Genomic DNA, 18,414 nt, shown 5'->3' on the forward strand with positions numbered 1-18,414 from the left:
AGGTAAGCGACCAACTCTTGATTTATCTCAGGTCATGCTCTCACAGTCATAGGATGGAGCCCTATATCTGGTTCCAAGTTGGGCATGGAACCTACTTAAGATTCTCTCTCTCCTTCTGCCCCTACCACAGGGTCCAATGGCAACAAAACACTGAAAAAGAAATGCTACATTGCCTTGGCCATGGCATGCAGGTGCATGTGCTGTCACAATGGTGCTAGAGTATGAGAAGCAAGATGTACAGATCTATGGATCTGGAGTCTCTGTCTGGGGTTTGCCTAGCGACTTAGGCCCAAGGAGGGAGGTTACGGTAGTGGTACAAGCCCTTACATGACAGAGTTCAGCAGGCGCTTGGACCCAGGAAGACAAGATACTATAGCAGTACACCAGAGGACGGTGAATCAAACTTACAACCCTGGTGCCAGAAAGTCACACAGCAGCAGCAGCGGCAGCACATACCCATTAAAGCCACATGTCAGGACCCAGGGGGTGAGATGCAGAGAAGCAGCAGTATGGCCCTGGTAATGGCAGTTCAAAGCCCTGAGTTAGGACATAGAGGAGCAGCAGTGTGGCTCCAGCAGTAAAGGTTAAAACCATGACTTGGGATCCAGGGACAGGCTGTAGAGCAGCAGCAGCTCAGCCCAGGTAATGTTGGTCAAAGCCACAACTTGGAATACAGTGTATGGTGCAAAGCAGTAGCAGCATGATCCCAGGCATAGCAGGTCAAAGCATGAACTTGGGACCTGGGAGCAGGGCACAGAGCAACAGCAGCTCTGGTTCCATAGATAGCAAGGCACTGTGGCATCCCAACTTGAGACAGTGGGCACAGCAGTAATGGGCCCCAAGGACTCGGTGTCACCACGGTAACATTTCCAGCCCTGATGCTCTGGCCGCTGGAACCAGTGTTGGTGAAGGCTGTGGAAATCCTCAGTAGCAAGAGCTACAAACTGACGATTGCGGAGCTTACTGGAGTTGTCTACATTCCTTTCCCTCACTCTCTGAGAGTTTCCTTCCTGGTGCCATGACACTCTGGGCTGGAGGACGGGGCAATGCAGTAAAATGCTTCCTATGCTTTTCTACATGGCCGTGCTCCATTGTTGAGCTCTGCAAGCTTTTTTGCTCTGCCTTCATTGTAGTCCAGAGCTTCCCCAAAGCAATTTCCATTGGTTTATAGTCAACGCTTTGTTCTTTTTGTGGGGAATGCAAGTATTGGCACCTCCTAACCTAACCCTCCAACTTGCTGATGCCACCTTATCTCTAATTCTATGTCAAGGAGACCACAGACAGAAAGCCTCTGACTAGTCACCGTTTTCACATTAGTTGTATATCTTACATAATATAGTTGATTTGCACGTGCAAGATCATCAATTCCTAGCTGGCTGTTAGTACTGATAATCATAAAACAATATTAAACACATTCTGTAAACACAAATTCTATACTTTGTCCCTTCACTTACTTTCCATATCCCCTGATTCTTCATATAATGCATTTACTTTGAGGTACAGGAGTTATATTTTAACTTCTTGATTGATTTTTCCGTGGATATAAGCATGAGCAATGTCAAAAGGGAACACAAGTTCAAAGGAAGTACTGCATATGACCAGGATGTCTATGAAATGGATCTCACTTCTGCTGCTGCTATAGCTGAATTGCTACTTTAGCTCTAGGAGCTATGAAAGGGTCCCAGTGAGGCCAATGAGATAGTCTTGGACCAATTTAAAGGCAATTCTGGAAGAACTTCTCATGAGGGGACATGAGGTCATGGCTCTGAAATCTTCAGTTTCCCGCTCTCGTGATCTCAAAAATCCATCTGGTATTAAATTTCAGATATCTCCTACATCTTTCACTAAAGATTATATGGAGACATTTTTCATGCATTAGGTCGGGAAATGGGCATATGTGACCAAAGATACTTGTTGCACATATTTTCTAATAATGAAAAATTATTTTTTGAATATTCTGGTTTGGAGAAGCTCTGTAAACATGTCATTTTGAACAAGAAACTTATTACAAAACTACAATAATCAAAGTTTAATGTCACGCTTGCAGATGCCGTTGGACGGGAGCTGCTGACTGAGATTCTTAAAATACACTTAGTGTACAGTTTCCACTTCTCTCCAGGCTACACAAGCGAACAGCACAGTGGAGGACTTCCCTTCCTCTATACTATGCACCTGCTATTATCTCAGAATTAAGTGATCAAATGATATTCCTGAAGAGGGTACAAAAAAATGATATATGTGCTTTATTTTGATTTCTGGTTCCAAACATCTAATAAGAAATGGAATCATCAGTTTTACAGTGAAGTACTAGGTAAGTCATGTTTTTAGTCGACAGTGTGAAAATCCTAACTTTCCTAGTTCCTTGGAAGGTAAGTTTGAATAAAGTCAGAGGAATTTGTCTTTCATAAATTAAATGATAAAATGATGTGTAAATCTCAAAAATATTATGAAAAGACTTAAATGACAGAGTTGGTTAGAACCCTGTGGCCCATTACTAGCACAGACCATGCTAGGAAGTCATAAATCACAAATCAGAGCACTTAGGATGTCTCCAAAGAGTTCTGAATCCATTTTAACTTAAGATTAAAATAAAAGCTGCTTAGAAACTTCATGAAATATCCTGATTAATAAAAGCACATACATTGAGGAGTTGCATCCATATCTCTACCACAAGTATCTATGTAGCCTTTAGGAAATTGTTTCTGCTTGTGTAGCTCAAGTTTCTTTATTTAAAAATTAAACTATCTCACCATACTACCAGAAGGATTCCATCATAGTTGAGAACTATAGTGGCTTTATCCCAGTCTTGAGAACCTGTAATTTGAGGTTTCTAATGATTCCATATTCCTTCACTAAGTGCTTATACCCCATGTTTTAAAAGCCTAAAATCTTGCGGCACCTCTGACTTTGGCTCAGGTCATGATCTCATAGTTCAAGAGTTCAAGCCCAATGTCAGGCTCTGTGCTGATAGCTCAGAGCCTAGAGCCTGCTTAAGATTCTGTGTGTGTGTCTCTCTCTCTCTACCCCTCCCCTGCTTGCAAACTGTCTCCCTTTCTCTCTCAAAAATAAATAAACATTAAAAAATATTTTTTAATGAAATAAAATAAAAGCCTAAAATCTTTTTGAAGGGTGGACATGCAAGTTTTTTATCTGTATCTTTTTAACACTAGGTCTCCCTTTAAAAAAATAAATAAATAAAGAGGAGCAAAAAACTCTCTTTCCATAATTTATGAAAAAATTTCAGTTAATTACAAGTATTTTAATTTCACAAATAATATCAAATTCCTAACTTGAGCCAATTATATGCAATCATCACTATGAGGAAATGAGCTACACTGTAAAACCTGACACTTTACTCAGAAAATCTAGTATCAAGGCACTAGGTTGCTAAATAGTAGAACTAAACTAAGTACTCTAGGAAAAGGTGTTTTCGTGAGTATGGAAGGGTTAACTAATTGTACAGCTGAAATGGGTTTTTACATTTGCAACTTTTATTGTTATAACTTTCGAGAGAAAACAACAGTATGTTTAATTCTTCATCGCCTATGTTTAATAACTTAATAATGGTGAATGTATTGATGTGACACTAGAGATATAATGTTCCTCTCATTCTCTCACATCATCTTTCATATATATATATCTATCATACACACACACACACACACACACACACACAATTGCTTTGTCAAAGAACACTCTCAAACATCTTTGGCCACATCATTCCAAATTCCTTTCGTAAAGTTACCTACTGTAGTCACATGACAAAATTCTTATTTCGTCTAACAATTATTTTTATTTTTGCAATTGTTTTTCCACTCAGGAAGACCCACTACATTATCTGAGTTAATGGGGAAGGCTCAACTATGGCCCATTTGAACCTACTGGGGTTTTGAATTTCCTCATCCACTCCTACCACAAGTTCAGTTTGTTGGAGGCCTCCACTGCAAACCTGCTGAACCCCTGCATCAGGTCATCTATTTCTTTGTTTTGCTTCATTTACATTGCATTTTCAATATTAATGATTCTGTATTCTTTATTTAGATTGTTTATTTGTAGTGAAAGAGATATGGAAAGCTAAAGTGACCTGCCAGTTAGAAACTCACGTATTTCTACACCAACCCAAGTCCTGAATACTGTTATTACAAAATAAAGTGGAATGCCTGGGAGACTTTGAGAATAGTGTCAATTAAATCAAGGCCTACATTATTCAATACATAAGAAAGTAGCAGACAGTCACTAAGAGAATACTTACAAAGTAGCTAGCGTATCCCAGAGGTAAGTGCCAACAGGCAGTGTAGAGTTTCGCCACCACAGACCTGCACTCTACCTGGCAAGACAGAATAAAAAGCACATAATAAAAACAGAATGAAACATGTTATAATAAGGAAGGATCACAGTGGTAAGGGACATTTAGTGGGAATCACAGAAAGCACCTCTGAGTCACTGATAATCAAGGTGTGATCCAAAGGATATGCATGAATACCTAAAAGTGATGGGATTTGTTCATTTTAGCCACTCTGACCGGAGTGAGGTAGTATCTCAATGTGGTTTTGATTTGTATTTCCCTGATGCTGAGTGATGCTGAGGAGTACTACCTGGCAATGAGAAAGTTTGAAATCTGGCCACTTGTAGCAAAATGGATGGACCTGGAGGGAGTCATGCTAAGTGAAATAAGTCAGGCAGAGAAGGACAGATACCATATGTTTGCACTTATAGGTCTAGCAGAAGAAACCTAACAAGGGGAAACCAGAAAGGGAAAGCGGGGGAAAGAGTTGGAGAGAGGGAGTGAGGCAAATCATGAGAGACTTTTGAATGCTGAGAACAAACTGAGGGCTGAAGAGGGAGGGGGGAAGGGGAGTGATGGTCATGGTGGGGGCACTTGTGGGGAAGAGCACTGGTGTTATATGGAAACCAACGTGGTAATAAACTATATAAAAAAAAGTGATGGGAGCAGAGGGTACAGGAAGACACAAAAGAAAAGGAGGAAAAGGAAGAATGACAGTGTTCAAGAGCTCCAAATTTAGTCTAGAAGGAAGAGGCTAAGTGAAGGAAGATGATGCTGGAGAGAGAAGTTGGAGACATAAGTATAAGGAGATTGAAACCTCTAGTAAGGGCATAAGGAGAAAATTAAAAAATGTAAGAAAGGGAGAAATATGATCACATTTCATTTTTGAAGAAATCCTGCAGGATGTAGTCACTGAGTTAGACCTTAAAGGGGGTAAGACTGGAAGGGGGAGCACTTAGCAGTTTGCTGCAAAATGGAGGCAACAAAGTTATGGAAAACTAGGCCACAATGTTCATAGGGAGATGACAGTATAAAAATACCAGCCTCATATTATTGTTGTAGGGAAAAAACAGTACACATAAAACATCCCAAATGTCTTTAGCACATACTCAGTAATCCAGAAGAAAAGTTAACTCGTAGTATTATTGTTATCTTGGTACTATCACATACTAATAACAATAAACCCAACAGTGCCAACCACCCAGATCTACCTCCTCATCGGATGGGAACTGGTTTTCTAACATATCAAGATTATACACTCTTGGAAAGTCCTAGAGAGCAGATATCCTATGGAGTTGTTTAAAAGTAAATGTGTAAGTATTGGCAATGAAATGAGCATGTTAAAATGGTCACCTTTTTTTAGTGAGGATTAAGGCTCTTCACCAGTGCTCTAACTAAAAGGAAAACCATTCCCAAAATTGTTCCCTAACAATTTTGGTGCTAAATCCAACATTTATTTGCTTCTACTCCACCATTTAAACCATTCCTCATATGAAATCCCATGATTCTACATCTTAAAGGATTAAAATTTTTTTTAAATGTTTACTTAGAGACAGAGCACAAGCAGAGAAGGAGACACAGAATCAGAAGCAGGCTCCAGGATCTGAGCTGTCGGCACAGGGCCCAATGCAGGGTTCGAACCCCTGGACCGTGAGATCATGACCTGAGCCAAAGACAGTCACTTAACTGATGGAGCCACCCAGACACCCCCATAGAGCATTTTAAAAGAGTGACTTAGTCGATCAGAACAGATGTTTTCAGCCTACACCAAACTTACAGAAAACCTCAATAGAGTTCCCGTAGGTTTCAACATCACAGCTGCCTGACAGAATGAGCACAGAGAAAATGCATACTTCATATATAATAAGAACCATAAATTCTGCCATATAATTAAGGCCAGGTAATCTCTACCACTTGAATCTTAAAACTACCCACAGTTTAATATTACAAGGAGTGAAAAGAACTTGGTTACATTTATATTGCATGAAAAGATATACAAATAGAGGAGAAATATTATCTTTATTTAAAAATTATATATTCTATGTTATAATCCTTAAGTATGCAACATTGAGAATAAATAACAAACTAGTAAGAAATTTGATTATTAGTAATATCCAATTTTTAAAAATTAGACAAATACAGATGCTTAGGAACAAATATAACAGAAAATAAAGGGCCTATGTGAAGAAAACTTTACTTTTTCATTGAAAAATATAAAACCTCATGAGATATCATAATAAAATAAGATCTGAGTTAATGTGTAGACAATTATATTTTGGAAATAACTCACAGTCATAAAAATGTCACTCTTAAATTAATTGTAAGTGTAATAAAATTCTAATCATATAAAAAAAATAAAATTACAAGGAGTTCCATTCAGTTTATAGGATGATACTCCTTATGAAGGAAAACAATAATCTAATACATTTTAAATGGATACATCTTTAAAATATAAGTCGGAAGCAAGTGATCTTTAGTGGGCCGTTTTAAAATCTCTAAAGAAATCCTTTTTGTCTACCTTCTTACTGGTAGCAACATAAAACTGGTATCATATGTGAGAGTAAAACACAATGTATCTTTTAATTGCAAATTATTTATGCTACCTCTGATAACTTTCACAAAGTTCAAAGACAGAGGTATGATTAGTGACAGTTCTATGTTATCCAACCTTATTCTTAAAAGATTTCCTCTTCCAATTTTGAGAAAGCAATTGTCAGTAGGAAGGAGAAAAAAAGGAGGAAGAGAAGGACAAGAAGGATGAATAGCAGTATAATAATGATTACTAATAATAGCTGTTGTTATTTGAATCCATGTCAGTGATTCTGAAGACATTATTACACAAAGAAATGGTTTCTACATACTACTTACTTTTCCATTAATTATTAAGTTCGCAGAAAAATTTTTAAGTTTTTTTTTAAGGTTTATTTACTTTTGAGAGAGAGAGAGACGAGAGTGCAAGCAGGAGAGAGCGGAGAGAGACAGAATACAAAGCAGGCTCCAGGCTCTGAGTTGTTAGCACAGAGCCTGATGCAGGGCTTGAACTCATGAGCCATGAGATCATAACCTGAGCTGAAGTCAGATGCTTAACCGACTGAGCCACCCAGGTGCTCTAGTTCTCAGAAAAATTTTGTACACTTTTTAAATTTTTATTAAACATTTTTTTCTAATGTCTATTTATTTTGAGAGAGAGACAGTGTGAGCAAGGGAGGGTCAGAGAGAGAGGGAGATACAGAATCTGAAGACAGGCTCCAAGCTCCGAGCTAGCTGTCAGCACAGAGCCCAACGCAGGACTCGAACCCACAAACCACAAGGTCATGACCTAAGCTGAAGCCAGATGCTCAACTGGCTGAGCCACCCAGGGGCCCCTGCATACTTTTGAAGAATTAAGACATTTGGCAAAATGCATCAAGAGTCTTAAAAATGTTTATCGCCTTTGGCTTCATAATATACTCATAAAACTATACAAAGAAAAATAATCCAGAGGTGCAAAATCTATCTTGGGCAATTATTCATAAAAGTAGACACTGTAAGTAATGTAAATAGCCAAAATTAAGCAATGAGTAAGTAATTTATATTTGTGCATTATCACACCATTATACTAAGTTTAATCAAATAATGCTTGGGAGAGGTCAAGGTAGCAGAACAGCATGAAAGTGTTTTTTGCCTTTCTCGTCCATGAAATACAGCCAGATCAATACTAACCGTCCTGCACACCTAGAAAACTGATTTGAGAATTAACACTACAATCTGCACAATCTGAACTGCAGAACTCAGCAGGTATGTGGCAGAGAGGTGAACTTTGGGAGAGAAAAGCTGCAGAGGGAGCTGTTTTTGCTTATGGAGAGAAGATAGAGTTGGAAGGAGAGTATGGGAAAAACACCCCCTCCCAAAAGCAGCTTCAGAGAAAGTGGAAAAGCGGAAACAGCCACAGGGACTGAACAAAAGAGGGAGAAAGGAGAAAGCAGAGGATTTAAATGCCATTAAGACTCTGTAAACGGGGAGTGCAGAGTCTGAAACTCCTCAGCTCAATACCTGGTGGTGCTCTGGTGGGAAGGGCACATCCCCAGGAGCAGAGAGCGAGGTCCTCGGGGTCCTCGGGCCACACGGGCAGAGGCGGTTCCCCTGCCTGGACACATTTGGTCGACACTGTGCGGCCATCCCATAGGCAAAGGTCCCGGCAGACCCCAGAGAACAACCACATTCGCCAGTGCTGGAACAAGGTCATTAATGGGGAAGCCTGATGCCAGATGTGTGATGTGATTTCCATAATCCTGAAACGCTGCTGCTACCGACCACATGAACTTTCTCTGGGGCAGGCTGGTCTCTGGGGCGGGCTGGCACCCAGCTGCAGTCTCTGGGCATTGGCAGCAGCACGATCTCCCTAACATTCCTCAGGGTGGGCCAGCACCGGCCATTGCTCAGTGAGACCCTCCCCCAGAAGGTCTGAGCCAGTTGAAGCCACAGTCCCTCAGAAGTGACTGATGGGTTAGGAAACACACTGTAGGGAGGTGCAGCCTAGCAGCCTGACGCCTTGATCATGGTCAGTGTAAAAGCAGGGAGTGGACAGAAGCCAGAAACAAAGGACAGGTGTGCAATTTCTGGTCCAGGAGAACAGAGTCCTGATACTAGAGACTGGGTAGCTGGGTGACACCATGGTCACCCCTTTTGCGCATGTGCATACAAAACTACGGGCAGAACAACAATCCACCCCAGTAAGCTAAGCAGCGCCATCTAGTGGAGAATGGAGCTGTTACAGTAAACCCCACACAAGTGTTTACAAGAGACCCACTTTACACCTACAGACACCTTCAGATAGAAAGTGAGGGGATGGAGAACTATCACGCTACTGAAAGTCAAAAGAAAGCTGGAGTAGCCATATTTATATCTAGACTTTAAATTAAAGGCTGTACCAAGAGATGAAGAAGGGCATTATAGAATAATTACAGGGTCTATCCATCAGGAAGAGCTAATGATTTTAAATGTCTATGCACTGAACTCAGTAGCACCCAAATATATAAAACAATCACAAACATAAGCAATCTTATTAATAAGAATGTGCTAATTGCAGGGGACTTTAATAGTCCACTTACAGCATAGATTGATCATCTAGACAGAGATCAGTAAAGAAACAATGGCCCTGAATAATACATTGGACCAGATGGACTTGAGAGATATATTTAGAAATCTACATCCCAAAGCAGTGGAATACACTGTCTTCTCAAGTGCACAGGTACATTCTCCAAGATAGGTCACATACCAGGTCACAAAGCAGCCCTCAATAAATATAAAAGAATTGAGATCATACCATGCACACTTTCAGATCACAATGCTATGAAACTTGGAATCAACCACAGGAAAAATCTGGAAAACCTCCAAAAGCATAGAGGTTAAGGAACGTCCTACTAAAGAACAAAATGGTCAACCAGGCCATTCTTCACCAGGGGTGAAGAAATTTAAAAATACATGGAAACAAATGAAAGTGAAAATACAACAATCCAAACCCTTTAGGATCCAGCAAAGGCAGTCCTAAGAGGAAAATACATTACAATCCAGGCCTATCTCAAGAACAAGAAAAATCCCAAATACAAAATCTAACAGTACATCTAAAGGAACTAGGAACAAAGGCACCCCAAACCCAGCAGAAGAGAAATAATAAAGATGAGGGCAGAAATAAACAATATATAATCCAAAAAAAAAACCAGTAGAACAGATCAATGAAACCAAGAGTTAGTTTATTGAAAAAAATTCTCTCCTTATACCTTTCTCCTAGTTGCAGGGGTATTTCAAATGGTATTGAAAAATAACAGCTCTTTTATTGCCAGTGATTTTCCATTTTCTATACGAAAAAATCTACAATGTTTTTCATATTTCATGTTTAAACGTAGATTTTCCTTCCTCTGGTTCCAGTGTCACCACCACCACCCTTTCTGCTACCCTGAAGTCCTTCATGTCAGACTCAATGACTTTACTACTTTAAGACAATGTTTCTAACATGCCACCCCTTTTTTGCACATGTTTTCTTTTTGTCCAAAATGTTCCTCCTATTGGTTCACCTGCCAGTCTTGTATTCATTTTTGAACTTCAAGTGACACACCACCCCTTTCATGTCGTCTTCATTTATCTCCCCAGCAGACTTACATGCTTCTTGCTCTGAATTCTGAAGGCAATTTAAATGCAATTCTACTTATTTAATAATGTTATCCAAAATAACTGCCTCACTTCTCACTTTAAAGACTTATAATTTTAGTAAAATTCACTCAATCCCAGGTCATCCAAAAACTAAAGCCTTTATAACTGATGGTGGAACTAATGGCATCTATGAGGTGATCGGTCACGGGATCCCTCTGGTGGGCATTCCTTTGTCAGCAAATCAATCTGATAACATCACTTACACAAAGGGCAAGAAAGCAGCTGTTAGACTGAACCTGAACACAATGTCAAGTACAGATTTGCTCAGTGCATTGCAGTGAGCCATTAATGATCCCTCGTGAGTACAATTTTTTTTTTACTAAATACTATTTCTAGAGAGATGCTAATATGAAGGTCAGGTGGGCAAAAATGAACCCTGACATGAACATAATTATGAGTAAGATTTGTTCAATGTTTTGAAGACAGCTGCCAATAACCTACTTTGAGATTCTTCAATGGTTTTAGGGGAAAAGTATGTAATCGGCTTAACAACAGTGGAGAAATTTGGGGGCACCCGGGTGGCTCAGTCAGTTGAGCATCTGACTTCAGCTTAGGTCATGGTTTCCCAGTTCGTGGGTTCAAGCCCTGAGTCAGGCTCTGTACTGACAGCTCAGAGCCTGGAGGCTGCTTCGGATTCTGTGTCTCCCTCTCTCTCTGCCCCTCCCCCATTCGAATCACTTAAAAGGTTCACAGAAAGATTAAGAGGAAGCTTGGAGGACAAAGTGGAAGTAGGGAACCATGAATGTTGCTATAGCAATGCCAGCTGGGTTCCTTGCCACGGCTACCACTTGTACTGGCCTTGCCACTCTGTCCCTTACCTGCAGCCCTGAACTTTAAACCCAAGGAATTAGGCCAAAAATGAAAAACAAAGCAAAAGAAAACAAAAGAATAAACCACAATACAAAAACAGGAAAGGAGAAATAAAACAGCCAAAGATGAAAACAACCACCACGGCTGGCCCTATGCCCTACTCTGGAGGGACTGCACGCAGGAGCTTTCTAAGGGGCAGGGGCTGGTGTCTGTATCTTCAACCACACTTTGCTTAGAATCTGGCATGTACAATCGCAAAGGCAGTTTCTCCAAACACTTCTGTCCGAAGAATCCATCTGGACATCTGGAGAAGGAAAAGGAAAAACATCACAGAACTGGCGTCATCTGCGAGGCTGGGAAAAACAGGAGAGACAGTGTGCCTGCTTCCCAACACTCCCTGCAGGGCTCTGAACCGACGATCCATCAGTGTCAGAAAACCAGGAAGGAAAACTGAGTTTCATAGAAACTGGAATGAAACTGACCAGTCTAGTTTCATTACCCAAGCTAGGTCGAAATTAAAAAAAAAAATCAAAATAAATAAACAGAAAAAAAATTAGTAGTTATAGTACTCACCTGCACACTTATGATTTTCTTTCAGCATGAGAACGACTGTTTTAAACTCTTCTAAAATAGTTTATTTTCTATAAACCAGCATGACATGATCAGTCTCAAATTCCCATTAAACATTTCCCCAATTTTCTATGCTAATATCTTGATTCCACCACTGATAAATGATAAATAACTAGGACTTTCAAATGTACCCAGTTAAAAATTATGTGAACATTACTTATAAATTTAGTTAAATTGTAGTAATTTTGTTTATCCTTGTTTTTGTCTTTTTTGGTAGAAGAACTGTAAAATCAAAAAGTAATCGACTTGAAAGAGATATATTAGAATATTCCTTTTAAAAGCCAAATTTTCTGGACCAGAAATACCTGGTTTCCAAATTAGTTCAGGATATGTATTAATCTGCTACACTATTCCTATTATTATTAATATCATAATTATATATACATTTTCTCCTTTTGGTTTCATGACTTTAGAAATAAAATTTTGCTTGAGAATATATTGATTATAGTATCACAGTGGACACTTGCATTTTAAAAGCAATGTTATCTAGTTTTAATTTAGTCCAACTATTATTCATCCTAAATAAGCACCACAAGAAGTACATTTTTTTAAAGGATTATATCTTTCATTTGATGGTTTTACGTAAAAGCACATCTTTCTAATATAGATGCCTTTCTACATTTTTAAAGTTTTAAAAAGGTAAAGTTGTGGCCTAAAACAAAAAAAAATAGCTGATATATATTGAATGTTTGTGATATGGCACACATCATACTAGTAAGTTCTTTGTATGGATTAAGTTAACTTCTTCATTATAGTCTTTGCCTATTGTATTACAAATATGTTTCAGGATTAGTTCCCTCCTCTCAAAACCCGAGCACTCTCACTGTGGTTTTTACAGGACAGGGACAGATATTATCTCCACTGTACTGCTACAGTGCCATGTTTGTATGCCCTCATTATTCAGCCTTCTTCCTTGTCTGTTAGTTCATAATCATTTCAACAGTAGAAACCAATGAAACTGGCAATGCCTGTGAGTGAAATGCTGAGCACTTTCCAGATTTATTTTTTTAAGGTTTATTTACTTTTGAGAGAGACAGAGGCAGAGTGTGAGCAGGGGAGGGACAGAGAGTGACAGAAACACAGAATCCGAAGCAGGTGCTAGGCTCTGGGCTGTCAGCACAGAACCTGACCTGGGGCTCAAACTCAACGAACTGTGAGATCATGACCTCAGCCAGAAGTCAGAGGCTTAACCGACTGAGCCACCCAGCTGCCCCAGCACTCTCCAGGTTCTAAAATGACAATACCAACAAGAAAAACCACAACAGCAAACACAAACTGAGTCTCCAAATGATAGGGTCAAACCCAACAATCATTATGTTCTTCCTCAAAATAATCAGATAAGAAAGTTATTATCCCCATGCATTCAAAAATGAAAAACTGAGGAACAGAAGCGATTAAAAAAAAAAAAAAAAAGCACACAAGGGTCAGAGTCAGGATTCAAGCCAATACAATCCTCTTCCACACTTCTAATCACTAATTTCACTACTGTAGGGTCAATACCAGCACCTGACCACCTCTGCCTGGACAGGTCCCCAAACCTCATCATGGACTTATATCCTGTCTCTGGATTATGATATTTTGAAACTTGCTCAACAAATTCCTTAGTGGGTAACTCAAACTTTGCATGCAGAAATCATGTATTTCAATCTTTTTCCCTTGCATCTGGGACTTAACTCATTCTATATTCTAATCTAGAAATACTTGTCCTCGCCAAACTTCTCTTTTTCTTCATAGCTTGAAATCCTAGACATACAACAAATTCTAGCCCATTAAGATGTCTATAATCATCTCTAATAAAAATAACGGATTTTTCTTCCAGCATTATGTGGCGCTCATTTTTACCCTCCATGTGAAAATTCACATAACTTCTCTAGTTTGTTCTATATATTATTTGATGTTCCTTCAGCTATAAAGAGAATGCTATGTGGTTATCAACCATTGATCATGATCATTTCTAAAGTCTTTGGACGGAGCAGTCTTCTGGACTGTTTGTCACGTGCCACAATGGAGCTAAGCACCTACAGCCAGCTTCTTACCTCCTCACCCATTTCTAGTACCACTCTTTGGATGTGATTGGGTTCCAGCTGGCCTGTGTGGTAATTGTTACTTTCCTTGTCATAAAATGTTGCTTGTTTTGTCATCGAAAGTTTAAAAAAGAAAAGGGAGCAGGGTTGTGACAGATTCTCCACCACGTGTTGTGAGACATGTGCCACACCCGAATATTTTCCTCTTGGCTAAACATACTGTGATAGTTAACCCATTCCACCCTAAGGGGGAAATAACTCTATGAATTTTTTGACTACTTCTTCCTCAATATTCATCATGATTCTGTTCATCAAATCGAAGAAGACGTGGTACCTATAAAGATGAATTATACTCAGTTTATAATTCTAATTGTATAAATCCTCAAATAATTCTACTTTAATACTGACATATATAATTTCCCAACTAAAAAAAAAAAAAAAAAAAAAAGGCCACTTCACTAGAGCCCTAGTCTGTGATTTAAGAGTGAGAAGCCTGATTGTTTTTACTAAGCATTTTCAGAAACATCTGCTGTATCTATAATAGGGGAGAGAGATTCCAGGATAAACTTGAGTTCATCTCCAACTAAGACAAAGGAGAATGTTTTGTAAGGGAGAACAAACAGGGAACAAAAAGGGATTATGGAGAAGTAAAAAGGGGGGAACAAAAAAGAGACAAGGTGACTATGTGGAAATTACAGAAATGAGTAAGTGGAAAACTACTGAAAATGGTTTGGCCAGGTGGGTTAGACAATGTATGTTTCGTTGTTTGGCAGGATCACATTTTCTTGAGGCGAAATTTAGATAAGGGAGCTGGGGCCATCTTGAAGGACACAAGCCATGACCTAAGTACAGATGGAAGAGAAGTTAAAGTTCGGTCAAGTCCCTTAGCCCAGTGTTCTGGGAAGTCCTTTATGTTTACAGTTCACAACCCTCATGAAGTACAAAACATTCCTTCCTGTAAATTTCCTTTGTTATAGGAATCTGAAGGGTTCTAACTAGCTTCCTACCTAAATCTGGGCAACCAGTAAAAAATCTTTGATTAAAAGGACTATAGATAATTTCCACACAATGCCTTAGATAGGTTTGAATTCCTCGTCTCACTTTATTGAACAACCCTTTATAAGTGGATAGTAAAACACAAAATAAAAGGAGGGTAGGAATGCTACGTGGGCCCAGCAAGATTTAGTCCAATCCCTCTGGATTATAGTGTTAGATTTCTCTCCTCAACATGAACTCCCATATTTTTGCCTTACCTTGTCACGTCAGATATTTCCAACTCTAATACCTGGGACACTGAGAATATCAAAACAGAAACTTAAGTAATCTTTTTTTTCCCCTCACATCACATAGAAAAATAAACTACAGATGACATAAAGAACCAACTGTTGTGTGCAACAATTTTTAAAGTCCAGGCATAAGAAAACATTCAAAATAGCAAAAAGGTCTCCAAAACTTACCTTTAAATATTGGTAATCAAGTCTTTTGAACACAACTTAAAAAGTGAACCACAAAGAAAAGAAAGAAACCAAGTTGAGAGCAGTTCCTCTGCCTAACAAGAGACATGTTCACACAGCTGGACAGAAAGGAGGCACACTTTGCACTTTTGATATATGCAGGAATATTTATAGCATTCTTCTATACAACAAAATTACTTTCAGCAATAATCACTGATGAAACTAATTATAAAAATATCCAGAGCAAAAACAATGAAACTTTTAAATTATATTTAAAATTTTTTCATTAGCGTTTACTTATTTTTGAGAGAGAGACACACAGAGTGTGAGTGGGAGAAGCAGAGAGAGAGGGAGACACAGAATCAGAAGCAGGCTCCAGGCTCTGAGTTGTCAGCACAGAGCCTGACACAGGGCTCGAACCCATGAATCGTGTGAGATCATGACCTGAGCTGAAGTCAGCCACTTAACTGACTGAGCCACCCAGGAGCCCCAATATTTTTTATTAAACTTGGAATATATAATCCTGTCACTAAAAAGTAAAAAATAAATAGTAAAGTACAAAAATGGGGGGAAAAGTAACACATTCATGTTCTTTAATTACATTAATGTCATTTTTTAAAGAAATAGCAGAGTGGGGAAGGGAGCTGAGGAGAGATACCTTACACAAACACTTTAGTATGAGGCATTAAGGAAGCCCACTGTGCAATACTGAAACTGAATTCCAATCTACTGATTTTCTTAATGAAGTTAACTTCTGCAGATTAGATAATGACTTGTCAAAACTGATCTTTGCAATTCTTAGACCATATAATCAGATACATAAACCTATGTCCAATCATAGATGATCAAAGAATCCTCTTACTCTTTTTAATTTTGGAAAGTTTCACATGAAGCAATATATATACTTATAGTTAGGAAAAGATGCAAACATAAAGATACATTGAACATAGTCAGAAAAACCCCATTATTAATTCCAAAAACTACAATACTATCCATGTGGTTGTTTCTTCAAGATCAATTCTAGCAGCTTTCAAATGTCTAAGTCGTCCAAAAAAATTTAAACACAAAAGCTCCCAGTGGTTACACAGAATGACAGAATTGATGCAACTTTTTTCATCTTTTTGATCTCTGTGCTAATATTGTTTTATTTCAAACACAAAGCTTAGTCAGAATTATGTAAGCACCATAGAGGTCAAAGACAAAAATCAAGGGATTATGAAGTTAATCTTGAAAATAACACAGGAAAGATGGGTCCATGTACATCAGGAATGGTGTAGGAGTTTTAATTTCCATATGGAATGCAGTTTCTATTAAAGGATAAGTAATACAAATAAGTAATACAAACACTATTAGATTTCTTACATTTTCAAGAGTATCTTTAGGATTTTGGTTACATTTAAAAAAATATACATTAAGATCCAATAATATCGACAAAAACTACCAGATAATAATAAAAGTGAGGCCTTTAAAGGGATGTGTTTCCCTGCCACTACTACTGTCACTGCAGGGTCCTCCACTGATGAAGCCTGACATTCACCAGTTAGCGAAGAAGAAATGTTTACAGGGTCCACATTCAAGGTCACAACGCTGAATCTGAAACTGAGGCACAATCAACTGAAAACAGACACAGCGGATATTTCCAATTTCTTACTTGGTAGCATCCCAAAGATTCTGTGCCTTTGGGCACTGCATCATGTTAGATAAATAATTTTAAAGCGAAGTCTGTGAAATGGGGGTATATGAAGTCCTGACAAAGATGAGGGTGAAGGAGGCCCGCTGAACCTGTCGCCCCATTGTCTCCAGAAGTGTAATCCAAACAGCCATGTAAGCGGGCTAGATTCTTTGTCAGTATTAGCTAGCGAGGTCGTGGTTGGAGGGAGTCATTCTGTTAGGCCCATGTGTAAACCTTCATCTCTGCGCCCATCACCAATCCGTTGAAAGAGTCTTCAAGCCAGTTCTCGAGTGACCAGTTATTTGGTGGTGCTTCTATGGTGGATATATATTTTACCAATCCAAAACATGGAAATGCAGTTTACTGGCTTAATTGGCCATCTTTTTGTATGTTTTTTGTCTGTTCAGGTTTGTTGTCATTTGCCTACATTCTCTAATGTGGTGTGTTTTTCTACTGACTCATCTTTGGTGAAGACAAGGTGCACAGGGTAAATCTGTTATCTAAAAAATATAGTGGGGTCACAGATGACAAGGCTGAGTGACTAACAAAAAAACAACAACAAAGATTGACTGATTATATGATCAAAAATAAGATCATATAAACTGGTAATAGATATCCTAAGTTGGAAATGAACTTTGGAGCTATGACTGATCAATCATAATGAGGATATGCAAGTTTGCAAGAGTCAGAATGAAATGAAATAAAAATTGAGGCAAGGGGGTGCCTGGGTGACTTACTTAGTTGACTGTCTGACTCTTGATTTTGGCTCAGGTCACAATCCCAGGGATGTGTGATCGAGCCCTACATCAGGAAGCTCCACACACAGAGTGTGCAGTCTGCTTAAGATTCTCATTCTCTCTCTCTCTCTCTCTCCACCCCCCAACTTATACACTCTATCTCTCCTCTCTCTCCCTCTCTCTCTCTCTCTCTCTCAAAAAAAAAAATTGAGGGTGGTTCGGTCTGTTGAGTGTTTGACTTCGACTCAGGTCATGATCTCATGGCTCCTGATTTCGAGCCCCACAGCAGGCTGGCTGCTGTCGGTGCAGAGCCTGCTTCCGATCCTATTTTCCTCTTGCTCTATCTATCCCTTTCCCCTGCTTGTGCTTTCTCTCTCAAAAATAAACATTTAAAAAATTATTTTACATCTTTTTAGATTGAGGCAAATACACTGAAATCAATCCTAAACGCTGCAATAAAGTATAGGATAGGTGATTGTCAGGAGAACAATTAGAAACAAAAAAGCTTTAGAAGTACAACAGGTAATCAGGAGAACTCCAATGTAAGCTGCCAGCATGTAACACCTCTATTTTAATCAGTTTACTGTAAATTCCTAGAGCCTTTAGGTCTAGG

General features: G+C 38.9%; 1 pseudogene; it reads left to right on the forward strand.

Annotated features, from left to right (window-relative positions):
* The first annotated feature begins 1,887 nt into the window (after window positions 1–1,887).
* On the forward strand, window positions 1,888–8,526 carry LOC115301887 (annotated as a pseudogene).
* Window positions 8,527–18,414: the final 9,888 nt, after the last annotated feature.

Source organism: Suricata suricatta, chromosome 1 (assembly GCF_006229205.1).
Source record: "Suricata suricatta isolate VVHF042 chromosome 1, meerkat_22Aug2017_6uvM2_HiC, whole genome shotgun sequence".
In the NCBI taxonomy this organism is placed as follows: domain Eukaryota; kingdom Metazoa; phylum Chordata; class Mammalia; order Carnivora; family Herpestidae; genus Suricata; species Suricata suricatta.